At 38.9% G+C, this 17079-nt stretch overlaps 1 protein-coding gene across 2 annotated transcripts in view; it reads right to left on the reverse strand.

The window, feature by feature from the left end:
• Positions 1-17079, reverse strand: part of LUZP2 (leucine zipper protein 2) — a 332586-nt gene that overhangs the window by 29099 nt on the left and 286408 nt on the right. The window lies entirely within an intron of this gene.

Genomic DNA, 17079 nt, shown 5'->3' on the forward strand with positions numbered 1-17079 from the left:
CTTCTCTATATCCACACAATATGTCCCTCACACCCTTAAGACAGGTGTTTGTGTGTTGAGAGCAGTTGGTGTAAACTGTAAACCAGCTGAGAGATATCTAACACTGGGAACATTCTCAATTGTCCCTTTTCAGCCATATTCCAACACTTTTTGCCATTACAAACAAGAGAAATTAATCAGGATGTTATTTTGATACAGAATCTATACCACAGTTACATTATATAGATACACATCAGCATCATACTTTTGTTGTTTACATGTAATAATGTTGATAGTTCCAGGTTCCCTCAGCCCTAACAAGAAGTACAGTACAGAGTGACATGGCTGGATAAGCATACAGGATATTGCACCATTAAATTAGATTTCATCTTCAGATCAGTTGTACATACTGTTTGTTAATAAAGTAGAAATAAAACACACTATGCTGAAAAATAAAATGTAACATAAAATTGCCATTGTGGTACAGTATGCAACATAATTTAATGATGAATTTCAGTGGATCATTATCACAGCCTGGTCATTTTCAGTTATAAGGACTATGTGTTCTGAAAGCACTAAACCCATGATCATCGTGAAAATTTCTACCATATTTTTATTGTTCTTCTTTTTCTATCAGAAAGTCTTTACGGTCTGATCCAAAGCCCACTGAAGTTAATAGGAAGACTTCAACTGACATCAGTGGAATTTGAATCAGGCCCTAGGTGCCTCAAAAATGTGATATCCTTGAACCACTGGAAAGAGAGAACTGATTACTTCAGTCATTATGGCCTATCAATAAGGCTCAAACATTGATTTTGGAATTTATTGTAAAATTTATTCTCTGAGAATATATTCAAATATGTTATCAGAGAATAAATCCTACAATAAATTTCAAAATCAATGTTTATGATCCTTATTGATTTTGATAAAAGTTTCAAGTCATTAAAAGTTTAGCATCTGTATCCGGGTTAATACTTTCAGATGAAGTTGGGCTGCTCTATAGTTCTGGATGAGATCTTGAAACAAGTAAATCTTGCATTTTACCCAAAATTTCACAACAATTTAGCTGGGAACAGGCAACCAAGTCACCAATGTTGGTGATCTTCAATGACCAGTTTTGAAAGGCTGTTCCATCTTTAGAGCCCTGCAAATCTGCAGATATCTGCAGACCATGTTTGCGGATCACTGGCCGGATGTGGATACAAACTTTCTATCTGCTCAGGGCTCTACCCATCTTTCTTGTGTCAGTTACCTCCATCTAAAACCAGTGTTTTAGAAATGTCCAGATTTGATACAGTGCTGAAGAGAAGAAATGGGTAGATTATAGCCTACAAAATAGTATTTTTCTTTAATAATAGGAGGAGCTCTTCAGTGAGAAGGCTTTAGTTTCATGGAGGCTGATAAATGACAGACAAGCTATAGTCATGAAATGAGCTGGTGATATGGTCTGCCTAGTTTTGGCAAGACTATTAGTCTTACTGGGATGTGACACCAAAGCAATCCCCACTCCTCTGGTATTTCTATCAATGTGGGGACTATTTTCCACCTTGGCCCAGACTATGACATGCACATTACAAACTTCTGAACAAGAGAAAGGTAAGTATTTATTTGAAAACAGACAAAAAATTGCTAGTTATGTGATCTGGTGAATCAGTTTGGTGAGATAATGAATTTTCTTTCATAACAATGGACTTATTTGATTAAGTAATCTACCTATCTGAACAATGAGGGGTAATAGTAGAGTTGTGTAAACTTGAAATTCCAATTGTCCTATAGGAGTCTTCTTGCTTCACACAGTAAATACCATTGCATAACACTGAGTTCTTGAATGATAAGACCTCCCTCTTCCTGGAAGACAACTGACATATCAAGGTTCATCACTTCAAATTCTTCAATACAGATACTATGTCACTTGATGTTTTTTTTTCTTTCTCTCTTCCCAGAGCATCATGGACAAATATACACAGCCTAAATGCTCTTAAGGAGGTGCTGGTGCCAAACAAGCCCCTTCCCAGTCCCTCTTTTCCTCTCTCCCCATACACACCGGAATCTCTATATCCTTTTCAATTCCTATTGCATTTCTCTTCCTTTTCTCAATCAAATGAGCCTTCTCCCATTCCCCTAGAAATCCCTACCTAGTGGATGCTCCTCAACCCTACCCTTAAGAATGGTTCATGCTTCTTACCCACATCTCCTGTGCAACCATCATCTCCAGTTCTTTTTCATGCTGTGGCTCCATGCCAATTCTTCCTTGTTCATGCCCTCAGTCCCTGATTAAATTTCCCCTTCTCATCTCCTGCCTGTTGTTTCCTGACCTAAAGGAGGGTTCAGGAAACAGCAGGATGGGATGCAGCAGAGCATGGTGATGGTGCAGGCCAGAAAAAAAGAGGGGTTCCTGTCAGCCTGTTCCTGGTTCCTCCCAAGAGTTCTAACCTGTTTCACCGCCTAATGGCCAGAAACCCTTTCATATTCCATCTGGCCACTTCAAAACCTTGGAAACTGGCTGGAATCTAAGTTGTTCAACACTTAGGTCCACATTCTGAAGTCCATAATCAGTCCCTACTCAGGGAAACTTCCCATTCTATTCAATGGTAATTTCACCCGAATATGGGTTTCAGCATTTGACCACTGGGATTAGCCAGTTTCCTAAAGACTACAGCCTCTGTATGGATTTTTATGGGGTTCTAGGAATAGTTAGAACTAATTTCTTATATGAAATATGATGACAAATTATATTTCTTAAACATCATTAAGGTTTTGTTTAGTGTTTACAGATTCATACATTCCAAGGTCAGAAAGGACCATTGTGATGATCTAGTCTGGCCTCCTGTCTAACACAGCATAGAACTCCCCCCCCCCCAAATCACTCCTATAGCATATCTTTTAGGAAAATATCCAACCCTGATTTAGAAATTTTGACTGATTCAGAATCCACCATGACCCTTGGTAAATTGTTCCAATGGTGAATTATCTTCACTGTAAAAAATTTACACCTTATTTCCAGTCTGAATTTTTCTCGCTTCAGCTTCCAGCATTTGAATCACATTATACCTTTCTCTGCTAGATTGAAGGCCCCTTTTTAAATATTTGTTCCCTGTGTAGCTACTTATAGACTTTAATCAAGTAACCCCTTAACCTTCTCTTTGTTAAGCTAAGTAGAGTCATTAAAGTATAGTGATAGACTGAAGGAGCTCATTCTCATGGCTCTTCTCTGAACCTTCTCCCCTTTTTCAACATTTTTTCTTGAATTGTTGACACCTGAACTGGACTCAGTATTCCAGCAGCAGTCACATCAGTGCCTGATACAGAGGTAAAATAACCTCTCTACTCCTACTAAGGATTCCCCTGTTTATGCCTCTGAGGATTGTATTAGGGTTGCACTGGGAGCTCATGTTAAAAGGGCTGCTGACTCGTAGATGATGTAAATGAATGCCTGGAAACAAAGCTTTACAAATATTTTTTTTTGTTTTTGTTTTTGAAAAAAAAATTCAGCCCTAATAAAAACGGAAACACCATTTACTAGCTGATTTAAATCATTTAGCAGATTGATAAAAATGCCGCTGTGTATTTGGGAGCAACACAATTTGGAAACAGCTCCTGGACTCCTTTCTAATTTGTCTAAGCCCTTCTGAACCCTGCCCAAAGCTTTTAAATCCAGGATTTCACACGTGAAATTTTTCAGTGGATCTGCATCCACTAGAGCTGCTTTGAAAAATACAGATATTTACAGGTGAGAACTTTCAAGCTTGACCAAAAAAATCAGTTTTCAAATTCACATATTTGCATTAAGTAAAGCTGTTTACAACTCATTTAACATATATGTTTGCAGCTGAAACTAGAATCCATTTGTGTGTGCATAGCTTGCAACAAAAAATCCAGGAAATTTACAACAGAAAACCAAGCCAAACTCATCATTTCTCTGAATTTTCCTACAGACTGCACTGTAATAAAAGATAGACTCCAGTTCCAGCATGTGCTTTTTAAATGTTCTTAGCTACTATCTATACATTTTCCCCATTCAAGCTACTTACAATTTTTCTTTTCAAAAATATACGACATTATTATAATCTCTTTGGTCTCACCATTATTTCTTTACTGCCTAATACCGCTACTTTGTTATGGCAATTGAATTACTATCCTGTAATCTCTTTTGACTTTGATATGTAGTTGAACTCTTTATTCAATTATGCTATTTTTCAAGTGTTTCTTCCTTTTCTTACACGACTTCCTGGGTTTTATTGTGCAGCCATTACTTACGTCGGTAAGCACTTACATGAGAAGTCCCACCAGCACTGTTGAGACTACTTGCCAACGTGCCCACCAACATGAATAAATGTTCCAACTTCAGGACATTTATTTTCCCTTATATACAACCCACTTGCTTTCTTTTCTCTCAGTTTAAGTTTTACAGTGGCAGTGAATTAATCTGCATTCTGAGAAGCAATTTAAGTTAAAGGCCTTCATATATATTTAACAAGGGACTTCTGCTGGACTTTGATCTCAAACAAGTGTCCATCTCTTATAAATCCAAGTAGTCATATGATTTTATAAACATCAGTGGTCTCATCTGCACAGTAATGCCTGTAAAGTTCACCAAGATGTTGGACATCAAACCCATGGCTATGCCCTGAAACCTACAGACTATTTTGGTCTAAATTGTAGATGCAAATACCATTAGTGTTTGTTCAGGGATAAACTTTTACCCTTAGAAGCATCAAAGGCCAAGACTAGAAACATTTAAAAAATATTTACAGGAAGTGCTTGATACCCTGCTCTGTGGTATCCATCTGGACAGCTGAAGCCAGCCTCAAAGGCTGATGGGAGTTTTAGTCAGCTCCCTTCCAGGAAACCACAAGGACAGATGAACAGCCAGACAGATGGTGTGTAACAGGACTGCATACAAGAAAATAAATCAACTAATACTTGGTCTGGTCATAGACATTGCAGAGCTCTGTGCAAACTCAGACAAGAAATTTCCTCAGAACTACTTTCATCAGTTTACTTCAAGGACTTTTTTTTTTTTTTAGTTTGATGGCAGAGAGGTGCTTGTGATATCTGGGAAGGGTTGGTAACTGGCCAGGGAGTTGTGTGTTGGTAACATTTGTTATGGCGGACGAGGACAGTTAGCTGGGAGCTGGAAAAGAGTTCTCTGTGCTTTTCTGGGCCAGCTGCATTGTGAAACATTCAGAAATCTCTCATCCCCGTAATCTGTGGCAATTGTCATATTCCCCCAAACACAAGGCTCTGACTATCTAGTTGCACACTATATATGTGCACAGGGCAAGCACTCCCCATCTGATTTTTTTAAAGGGGCCATTAGGAAAAAATGTTTGGCCTGACAGAGCCTTGCATCATTTCTGGGCAGGTTACAATTGCTATTCTTCATGACTGCTTTCTGTTTTGTGTTCTATTCTTTTCTGTCCAAAATGTGAAGTGACACAGATATTTGTTTCCACACAATTTTGGAAGTAATCAAAATTAGTTGGGGGCCTCTTAATAGCTGGAAACAAATACAAAAGACAGTCCCTTACTGAAAACCACAGAGAAGCCTGTACAACATTTTGCAAATACTGGCAGTGTGAAGCAAATCCTTGAGTCAGTTTCTTAGCAGTGTGACTATAAAAGCTTACACATAAGAAATTTAAAAATGAGAAATTATTAAATAAGAAGCACAAACATTGGTAATAATGAAACGATACAGGCTATAGTTCCCTAGGTTTGATGGTCACCATCATACATACAAGTCCAGCATAATTAGCAAGGAGCCATGTAAGCTTTTGTATACTACTACACAGACAATATCACTCAGCAAAGACCTGGAGGTAATTGTCTCTTGTCAGTAAGAGGGAATTCAGTTTTCATCCTTATTTAAACCTTGTTCTCTCTGGCCTAATAAATTCAAGTACATGTGTATAGTGTATCATTTTTCATAGAATCTCATAGTTAATTTTATGAACTATGTACTAAATCCTTATGTATTCAGTCTTTAAGCAGGCAAAACTCCCAGTGAGAGTTTTACCTTTGTAAGGCATGAATTAAAACTAATGATGCCAGAATTTGGACTTTTGCATGTTTAGCACCACTGAAATTTAAGCATCTCTGGGATGAAAAGTGGCTGCTACTTGGTACACCTTGTGGTACAGGGACATTTTGTTCAGGGACACCAGGACAAACCCCTAATCTTATGAAAACTGCCAGATGACCTTTAACATCAATGTGGAAAAGACAACACTTCCCTTTCTTTTTCTCTATATCAGGTCTCAAGTGAACTAATGTCAGTTGTAATGGTAGTTCTGGAACGTGAACACTTTTCATCTTGGAAATGGAGAGAGACTGTCAACTTATGTCACACAAACCCCAGAATATCCATCAGATAGTAATTATTTTTGGCTTCAAACAGATGATCTGGAAGTAAAAGTCTCCATATCCAGTTATCAATCCAGAGTCATCCTTTCAGCTCTAAATTTTTATGAGGAAACTTAAAATTGTTCAATGACTGACTCACAGAGCAAGAAAATTTGAGACAATGGTACACACACACTTCTCACTTTTGAAACATTGTTGTAACATATTTGTGACTACATCATAATTGCTTCCCTGTGATATGTAATGGGCCATTAATGTTTCTATGTTTTCTTTGCTATTCTTCTGTGTTCCTTCCTCTTTTAAATCTCTACTGTAGTTCTAAGAAATAAATATAAAAGCACATTCATAAGAAGCCCTACAGGCAAAAGCTAGGAAAGAGGTCTTTCATTTCAGACATTGTTTGTAGTGTGTGTGGGTTTTTTGTGTTTTGTTTTGTTTTCTAGATTCTATAACTCTTCAGCCTAAAATCATTCTCTTTAACCAAATCAGTTGTTAACAGTCTAAAACTGGTGGGATCAATCTATTACTTGTAACAACGTTTCTAAGAGAGATCCAACAAAGCACTGTACTGCTAAGATTGCCATTTACCCATACTGTGTTTACAAAGTTACTATATTAAAGACAGTTCAATACTTTAAAAGGCACAAGAAACTGGAAATGGTAGTCATTACTCTTTTAATCTATAAACACAGGGGAAAAGACTAATCTGAGGAGACAACATTGAAGAACAACATTATTTTGCTCTTGGGAATTTACAAAATAAATGCATTTAATACTAAAGAAACAACATAGAAGATCAGGCTAAGAACACAAAAAAAGGAGAAAAAAGGCACCTGTCTCATTCTATCCCTGAATTCACCCCTTTCAGTCTTAGTACTACAGTTGATATGACCCTTCATTAGTAGCGTAATAAGAAATGATGCATATATGTTCCAATGGCTCGACACAATATTAAAGGTTGAGAGACTAATAACATTTTTCGCTTGGTTTTATATGTTAAGCAAAACTCTTTATGTGCATGTTGTCTTAATAAATATATTAACTTCACGTTACTTGTAAATCTCCAAATTCCCAAGAGCAAGCTAAAGGTAAGCTAAGGGTAATGCATACATTCTTCAGTGTAATCTCCCCCAGTCTCTTTTCTTATCTTTTTACATAAAATATTTCAAATGGCTCAGTTTTAACTTACATAAGTATATAAAAATACTAAACAATTGAACACCCCCAATTATTTAAAACTTACATTTCAGTGAAACCTACAAAGCATAGTTTAAACATCTATTTTCAGCTGTTTACGATTTATCTACATATAACTTCTCTCAGCACAACACGGGTTGTAAAACTTTTTCATAGTCAATTGAATAAACAATTATTTTTTACTCACCTTTCAGATAATGTTAGGACTTCAATTCAGCAAGGTTCTTAAGCATATGCCTATCCTGAAGAATTGTAAATAACCGCATTGACTTTAATGGGACTACTCACATACTCAAAGTATGATGATGAATCCTGGTCACGTGCCCCCTGAGACATGTTGCCCATAAGCTAAGAAGAAGTTAGGCATGTGATTTAAGTATCTTGCTGAACTGGGGCCTTAAGAACATTTCATTTCAAAAGGAATTTGTGTAATGAAATTATGAGCAACTTAAAATAGGCAGCTTAGAACAGAAGCTATAATTCACTGTTCACTATAGCATGTACTGCCTATACATTCTATTATTTTAATACTTTGAAGCTAGAGTCATGCAGTTAAATTACATCTATTTATATTATGAAGCAACTAAAATAGTAATATGCATAGAAGCAGAATTTGGCACACAGTGGAAAAACAGCAATATATTTACTTTCAGTATATACCAAATTTTCTATTTTCTATGAGATATAAACAAGATGATTTTCATGAGAGCAACCAGGAGTGTTGGGAAGGTTCTCAGATGCATAAGTAATTATGCGAAGATTTATGTTTGGACATAAAGAAATCTTCTTGTTCAAAGTGTAGACAAAGGGTGGACCACACTTCAATACATGTTGAATATCCATTGTCTAACATCACTATTATCCCAAGCTCCCATATGCTGAGAGGCCAGTTGGCAATTGGGGAAGTTTGTTTTAAATTAAACATGCATAGCTCAGAGTAGAACACTATCAGTGGAATGCATGGATGTGCAGAAAAAAGAAAAAGAAAAAGATCTTAAGACAAACTGGAAGGAAAAGCCAAATTATTTTGTTAATAATGTCCCTGATGCACCCTCACCCTATCCCCTCAGCACTATTACAGCACTTTTTGGCTTTGCCAGAAGATGTGTGCAAGTGAGCCAACTCTATTACATTACTTCCAAAACACTAATGAGATACGTGCTTCGATGGCACATGCCGCCTTCCAGGGATAAATACATCCAAGAGACAAGATTTTGTTTGTGTTTTTCTAACACAACTTTTCCTCAACAAAACTCCATTCAATTTATTAACATATGTATAGACTAGAGATGAGGACAGTCGGTGTTCAGTTCATAAACCTATTGCTCACATAATTGTCCTAGGTCTGTGGTGTCCTGGAGTTTTCATGTCAACTTAAATTATCTTATATCCTCAGTTTGAAATTAGGACTGGGAAACATACAGTACCACAGAACAGCTGATGAGTAGAGCTGGGCAAACTCTTTTGGACAAAACTTTTTTTCAGTGAAAAGCACAGACATGGGTCAACCAAAAGATTTAGTGAATTTGTGTTGAATATGAATTATTTCTAACAAAACAAGTTAAAAAAATCTGTCAAAATTAAAATGTTTTCTAAACAACTTTTTATTTCAAACTTTACTTCAATTTAATTGAAAAAAAATTTTTAAAAAGCTCAAAACCAAAACAAACAATTTAATGTTGGTTCACAGTGTTAGTTGCCAATAACTGATCTTTTGGTTTGCTGGAAGTTTAGAAACATTGAAAAAAGAATGTATTTCAGGCCAGACCAAAACATAAATAATTAAACAAACATAAAAATAATTGGCAAATTGAAAAAAATTAAGAAAAATTTCAATTCAGCTCAAATGAAACATTTCATTTGGGGCATTTAAAAAATCAAAAGAAAATGAAGGGCTAGAATCACAAAAACTGAAGTGGAGATAGTGCTCCTCTCCTCCTCCTCCCCCCCCGCCCCAGCCACACCTTTACCCAATAGTCCAGTGGTTAGGGCACTCACCCTAGTTTAAATCCCTGCTCTAAAACAGGACCTTGAACCCAGGTCTCCCACAAGAAACCCATGAATCACCACACTTACCTTCACAGATTCAGTAATCAACCCAGACACACTAAGGAATCTGTTATCTGCAGCTAGGTGCAAAGATACCTCAGAATATGCCCAGAGGAGAAAGTCTGGGATACATACCTTAAAATCGTCTTCATCAAAAGGAGACTCCATCAGAGAAGTAGAGGACATCATGAAACAGGCCACTTTAATTCCCCAAGAGAAAATGCTTCCATACAGAAAAAAAAACCCCAAACCTCTGACCACATACCCCTAGTTGTCACCTTCCATCTCACCCTGGAACCCATATGGGGTATCAAACAATTATAGTGCATACTTGATCAGGACCACATCCTAAAAGAAATCTTTCCTGAAGCCCCTCAAACTCATCAAGATCATCATGAGAAGCAAGCAGGATACACCAACTCCAAGCAACACCAGATCAGGCTTGATCTGGTCAGGCTTGACAAAGCCCTGGCTGGGATGATTTACTCGGGGATCGGTTCTGCTTTGAGCAGGGGGTTGGACTAGATGACCTCCTGAGGTCCCTTCCAACCCTGATATTCTATGATTCTATGATCCTGTGTGATTTGGACCTTGAAGGACCGGGTTGTTAGTGGTTAAAGAACCTGACTTCCAGTCCCTTGCCACTCAATCAGAGTAGTACATAACCATTTCTGACCTAAAGCTAGGGATCTTTGGCTTTCCACCCACATCAGGGTCTAGACCCTTAATGGGGTATGGTAGGAGAACCTCGGACCTCCTTAACCACCAGGTCCCAGCCCAGGACCCCTTGGAAAGCGACACCAGCAGGGTCCTTCTTGCAGTGAGTCTAAGGCTTTTTCTACAATAGCACTTTTGTTGGTAAAACTTTGGATTGTCAGGGGTGTGAAACAAGCATAAGTTTCACCAAAAAAAGTGCCGGGTGGACAGCGCTATGTTGGTGGGAGACACTTTTCTGCTGATGTAGCTACTGATGCTCATTGGGGGTGGTTTAATTATGCCGGCAGGAGAGCTCTCTTCTGCTGGCAGAGTAGCTACACAGAAGACCTTACTGTGGTGCAGCATAAACCTCTCCCATTTTCCCTTTTTTCTGATTACATCGGTTAGAATTTAAAAAGTTTGTTTTAAGAACAGAAAGTTAATCTCTCCCAATGTCGTCCTGTTCACCAATTCCTGTACTTTTCTTATTTTGTCACTAGGGAGCAGCTTTCCAGCAGGAGTCTAGAATCTCACTTCAAAATGCCCCAGGCAGTGTCATCCACCTTCCTAACTAGGAAGGGCAGATCATTTCTGGATGGTAGGACATTAACCGGGCATAATCTTCACCATGGGGAACCTTACCAACGGTTTCTGCTGCCTGCCTATTTCAGCAGCTCTCATGCCACCAATCTGACAAAAAAACAGACATCTTCTCCACAGCAAACCAGCATGGACCTGATAGCTGCTAATTAGAAAACCACCAATGGATGAACCCACATTATCTTTAAACAGCAGAATCCCCCATCTGAGTATATCCACCACGACATTCCCAGTAGACATAAGCTGCTCTTTAATATTCTTAGAAATATATAAATTGAACTCAACAAGCAGGAGTTAGTGCCTGAATGTTTCCTATTAATTGTCACTAGGCAAATATTCCCATTCATGCCACGCTAACCAAGTACATTCCCGGGGCCACTATTGTCTACTACTACTGAGTATAAGAATATACAGAGAGACTAGTGCAACACAAGCTTTGTCATATTTCAGACATTTTACTAGAAAGATTTTCTAGAGGACACTGTACTTCCCATTTCCAAGTTCATGACATCCCTGTAGTAATTACAACAATTGCTTAAATGGAGAGAGCAACAGAAGGAAAGCATTCAATTATCTTTACCTGTGTTTGGAATTATAACAGTTTTGCCCTTCATGAAAAATGTTACTCACACTCTCTAATTTTACTGTTCATTTCCTCTCTCCGTTCCATAGGGGAATATTTTTTTAAATCTAGAAACAAGGAGAAGCAGCATCTTTAAACCAGCCAGTTCTCTCTGAACCAATAATGGCTTTCCAGAACAAAAGTTAGCTCAGTTAGGGAACCTCCTGTCATAGACTAGCCCCTCCCTTAAGCACTTTCCTGTGCTGGGCTAAAGCATGACAGATGTGTCTGCCTCAGTTTCCCTCTTTCTTCTAATAAAAAGGCACACAGGCTCTCAGTGCATAATACAAAGCTTACCCCTGGGTATAATTTCATGCAATTCTTTCCCCAAATCTTGCAGTACAACTATTTTCCATTTTCCACAATAAACATACAGCAGCTTTTCCCCCATTTCCCTGTCCAGGGACATCAGCAGCAAGCTACCCATCCAAGAGTCAATAGCAGCACTTTGTTATCAGTTCCTTTGGCCCTTGGCCCTCCCTGCCTGAGAGTGACCAATCTTCCCAAAGCCCTTCATCCTGACAGCTCCCCTTCTTGCAGTGTTCCCCTCTTCCAGGCCTTCCTGCCTAGGAGTCCTTCCCTTTCTCAAAGGGATTCACTCCCCTACAACAATCCTCTTGTTTCCAGGCTAGGCTTCCTCTGACCAAGCTATATCTTCCCCTTTGCCTGAGGGCCTTTGTCTGAGCCTTCCGTTCATCAGGGATCCCCAGCTTTAGTCAGTTCTCACCAACAGCTTTCATCCAAGCACCTCACTGGCAGATCACAGTTAACTGCTCTCCTTACAAATGCATCTATCTCCAAAGCAACTCCCACCAACTCTTCCTTGATCCTTCTCTCCCCTCAGGGTCTCAGACAGCTCTCACCTGCCCCTTCCTGACACTCGCAGGTTCTGACCCACTAGGTCACTGACTCACCTGGTCTCCTCCATCTGGAACCCCTCTCTTAAGCCTAATTGGGGGGTTGAAATGACCAGTCACAGGTGAACTGGCTTCTTCCCTCTTAAAAAGTCCAGTGCCACACTGTGACACCTCTATTTTAGGTAAGAATAAACAGTCTAAATAATGTATTACAAATATATCTTGTCCAACAAACACTGAACGATGAACACCCATTCCATTAACTTTGTTTAAGAGTGGCCTTTCTGAGATGACTTAATGAAAATTACTGGATAGTATTGTGCCTATACACTCACTAAATAGTCTATGAGCATTTACAATTATTACTTAATTATTGTGAAATAATTTTAAAAATGTAAAATTTAAAATTTATGACCTGTACCTTATCCAGAGACCTCTCATATAACGCCCACTAAACAATATTGGTACGCTAATGACAATTTGAGGATTTTAAAATAAAATGGAGTACATTATGTTAGACACAAAAGACATTCTTAATAATCTGAAAAACAAAACTTGGACTATCTGGAACAGGCGGTGAAGAATTGGAGATACTGAACATACTGGAGTCAGTTTATAATCCATTTGATGGGCTGCTAAAGGAAATCAAATACCAAAAAGGATCTAATATATCACACAGCCTCACTTGGTTCCAAAAATATATATCTGCATGAGTACAAATTATACTTAAGGGATAATGTTCAAGGCAGAGGAGTACATGAAGCAATAAATAGCTTTTGTGGATGATTAAATGCCAAAGCTCTTAAATGCAAATTCCACTTACTACCAGTGCATACCATGGCCATGGATGTTATTCCTTATAAATGACAAGACAAAATAAACTTCAATAAACCAAGACATAAGAAGGAGATGAATAGTACCACACTATAAGATGACCCTTTAGGTGTGGGAGAATAAGATTTCTATAGCTATTCCAAAGAACACTTACAAAATAGTTCATGGTAAGTGTAATGTTGCTGATGTTCACTGTCTACACTGTAGCACTTGGTATTTTGACCAGTTTGCATATTAGTTATCAAAACACTTGGTCTGAAATGTACTGTGTTAATGGTTTTGATCACCAAAGGTGATATTAGGCAAATGTTTCCATGATGTTTCATGGGGAAAACAAATATATACATATATCAACATATAATAAATCACAATGTGAGGACAACTTTATGAGAGTCCGAGAAAGTGAAGGATACATTCTTCCACATGTGGATTCTACTCAAACCGCAAGGGGAAATAACTAGTACAGAGCTAATCTCTTTTTACCCTTCCCTCCAACTGTTTATTACATTACTTAGTATGCTGAGATTTGAATGACATTGAAAGCACTTTGGAGCAGGGATTGCGTTTGTACAATGACTAGCCAAATATATATTTTTAATACATAATAATGGGGTAGATTTTCAATGGCAAAAACAGCAGTTAGGAAACCATCTCCTGTTGACTTTCATCTATATAATGCCACGTACAGTAAGAGCGGCGTATCTAAGGTAGACCATATTTAGAGGATGGAAGAGTCTATCCTGAGAAGCAGTGACTGTAACAAGGACTTGTGGTTCATGGTGGATAATCAGCTGAACATGAGCTCCCAGTGTGACATTGTGGCAAAAAGGGCTACTGAGATCCTTAGATAAATAAAGAGGTGTATTTGTGTAGGAGCAGGAAGGTTACACTACCTCTTTATCTGGCACTGTTGCACTTGGTACTGGAATCTTGTGTCCAGTTCTGGTGTTCACAAGTCAAGAAGAATGTTAAGAAACTGGAGCGGGTTTGAGCCACAAGAATGATTAAAAGATTGGAAAACTTCCCTTTATAAGGAAAGACTCAAGAAGCTCAACATTGTTTGCTTGCCCCCAGTTTACCAAGCAATCCAGATTGCTCTGTATTAGTGCCCTGTCTTCTTCATTATTTGCCACTCCCCCAATTTTTGGGTCATCTGCAAAATTTATCAGTGATGCTTTTATGTTGGAACAGGTCATTGATAAAAATGTTAAATAGCTTAGGGCTAAGAACAGATCCTTGTGGGACCACATTATAAACACCCACTCCACAGTGATTTCCCATTTAGAGGGGATTCCCCATTTACATTTTGGGGATAAGGGGTGACCACTTACATGGGGAACTGAAAATAAATGGCTCTTCAATCTAGCAAAGATATAGCAAGATCTAATGGCAGGAAGTGGAACCTAGAGAAATTCAGACTAGAAAAAAGTTGCACATTTTTAACAGTTAAGGTAATTAATCATTGGAACAACTTACTCAGGGTGGTGGAATTTTTAAAAATCTAGTTTAAACAGGAATTAATTAATGGAAGTCCTATGGCTTGTGTTATACAGGTGGTCAGACTAGATTATCACAATGGTCCCTTCTGGCTTTATAATCTATGAATCCATGTACCCTTTATGCCTTTGAGAATCTCTCCCAATAACAACAGCAGAAGCAAAAAGTACTAGGAATATTGCAAGATGATTGTTGATGATTCACAAACAAGCAGAACTGCCAAATTCATAAACTAAACTATTCACCTCGGTACCTGGAGCAAGTCCTCAAGGAATCCATTTTGAAGCACTTGGAGGAGAGGAAGGTGATCAGGAACAGTCAACATGGATTCACCAAGGGCAAGTCATGCCTGACCAACCTGATTGCCTTCTATGATGAGATAACTGGCTCAGTGGATATGGGGAAAGTAGTGGATGTGATATATCTTAACTTTAGGAAAGCTTTTGATATGGTCTCCCACAGTATTCTTGCCAGCAAGTTAAAAAAGTAGGGTTTGGATGAATGGACTATAAGGTGGATAGAAAGCTGGCTAGATCGTTGGGCTCAACGGGTAGTGACCATTGGCTCGATGTCTAGTTGGCCACTGGTATCAAGTTCCTGGGGCTGGTTTTGTTCAACATCTTTATTAGTGATCAGGTTGATGGGATGGATTGCATTCTCAGCAAGTTTGCAGATGACACTAAACTGTGGGGAGAGGTAGATATGCTGGAGGGTACGGATAGGGTCCAGAGGGGCCTAGACAAATTGGAGGATTGGGCCAAAAGAAATCTGATGAGGTTCAACAAGGACAAGTGCAGAGTCCTGCACTTAGGAAGGAAGAATCCCATGCACTGCTACAGGCTGTGGACCGACTGGCTAAGCAGCAGTTCTGCAGAAAAGGACCCAGGGATTACAGTGGATGAGAAGCTGGATATGAGTCAGCAGTGTGCCCTTGTTGCCAAGAAGGCTAACGGCATATTGGGCTGCATTAGTAGAAGCACTGCCAGCAGATGGAGTGAAGTGATTATTCCCCTCTATTCAGCACTGGTGAGGCCACACCTCAAGTATTGCGTCCAGTTTTGGTCCCGCCACTACAGAAGGGATGTGGACAAATTGGAGAGAGTCCAGCGAGGGTAATAAAAATGATCAGGGGGCTGGGGCACATGACTTACAAGGCGAGGCTGAGGGAACTGGGCTTGTTTAGTCTGCAGAAGAGAAGAGTGATGGGGGATTTGATACCAGCCTTCAACTACCTGAAGTGGGGTTTCAGGAGGATGGAGCTTGGCTGTTCTCAATGGTGGCAGATGACAGAACAAGGATCAATGGTCACAAGTTGCAGTGGGTGTAGGTTGGATATTAGGAAACACTATTTCTCTAGGATGGTGATGAAGCACTGGAATGGGTTACCTAGGGAGGTGGTGGAATCTCCATCATTAGAGGTTTTTAAGGCCCAGCTTGACAAAGCCCTGGCTGGGATGATTTCGTTGGTGTTGGTCCTGATTTGAGCAGGGGGTTGGACTAGATGACCTCCTGAGGTCTCTTCCAACCCTAGTCTTCTGTGATTCTATCTATAACACTTTATATGCCCTGAAGAGCCTATACAGTGGATCCCATAGTAAAGGTAAACACTAATCAGCCATTTAGGTATCCCAAATGGAAATGAGGTGATATTATAAAGCATGGTGAACAAAGGATTAGTCACTTTGGTCAACTCTGTGAAGGGAATGTAATCTCTGACAATAAGATGATATTACTATGGAAACTTTTTAAAAAGTCCCCACACAATACTCTGCAACTCTCAGCTCTAAAACCATATTATTTAAACAATAACTTTGTTTTAGCTCCTACTAATTCAGCGTAGACATTTTATAGTCTAAGTATTTCTGCTGTTATTCTCTCTGTGTTACTATAAAGTTGTACGTCTGAAGAAGAAAAAAGGAACACATAATTAGTACTTTAAATTTCATTAAAGAATAGAGGTCAGATTTATACCTGACTTTCTTCTTTCTAGTGTTCTGAATCCCCCCAAAAGCTGAACAAGGACAAGACTCATTCATCCTGAGTCCCATTCTGGCTCAGATTGAACTGATTTTTCTTTCTAGTGAATATGAGAGCAGGGGCAAGCGGGTCAAACCAGGTTTTAGAATAGCCTGAAGTCCAGCTCTAATAATACAGAACACTTTGAGGGCTCTTACTGTGTCAGGGTAGTCCTTAATCTCCCCCACTAGGAATACAGAAACACTAAAAATATCCTAGCAACATTCTAGTTTGGGTGCACTCTAACTAGCTAAAATTCCCTTTGTAGGTTCTTTTGGCTACATTATTCTTATCCATTTCTTTTCCCAACGTTTTGTGCAGTGTTGCTGTGTATCAACAAAATAGCTGCTCATTTCTGCCCAGAGG

Source organism: Lepidochelys kempii, chromosome 6 (genome assembly GCF_965140265.1).
Source record: "Lepidochelys kempii isolate rLepKem1 chromosome 6, rLepKem1.hap2, whole genome shotgun sequence".
Lineage (NCBI taxonomy): Eukaryota > Metazoa > Chordata > Testudines > Cheloniidae > Lepidochelys > Lepidochelys kempii.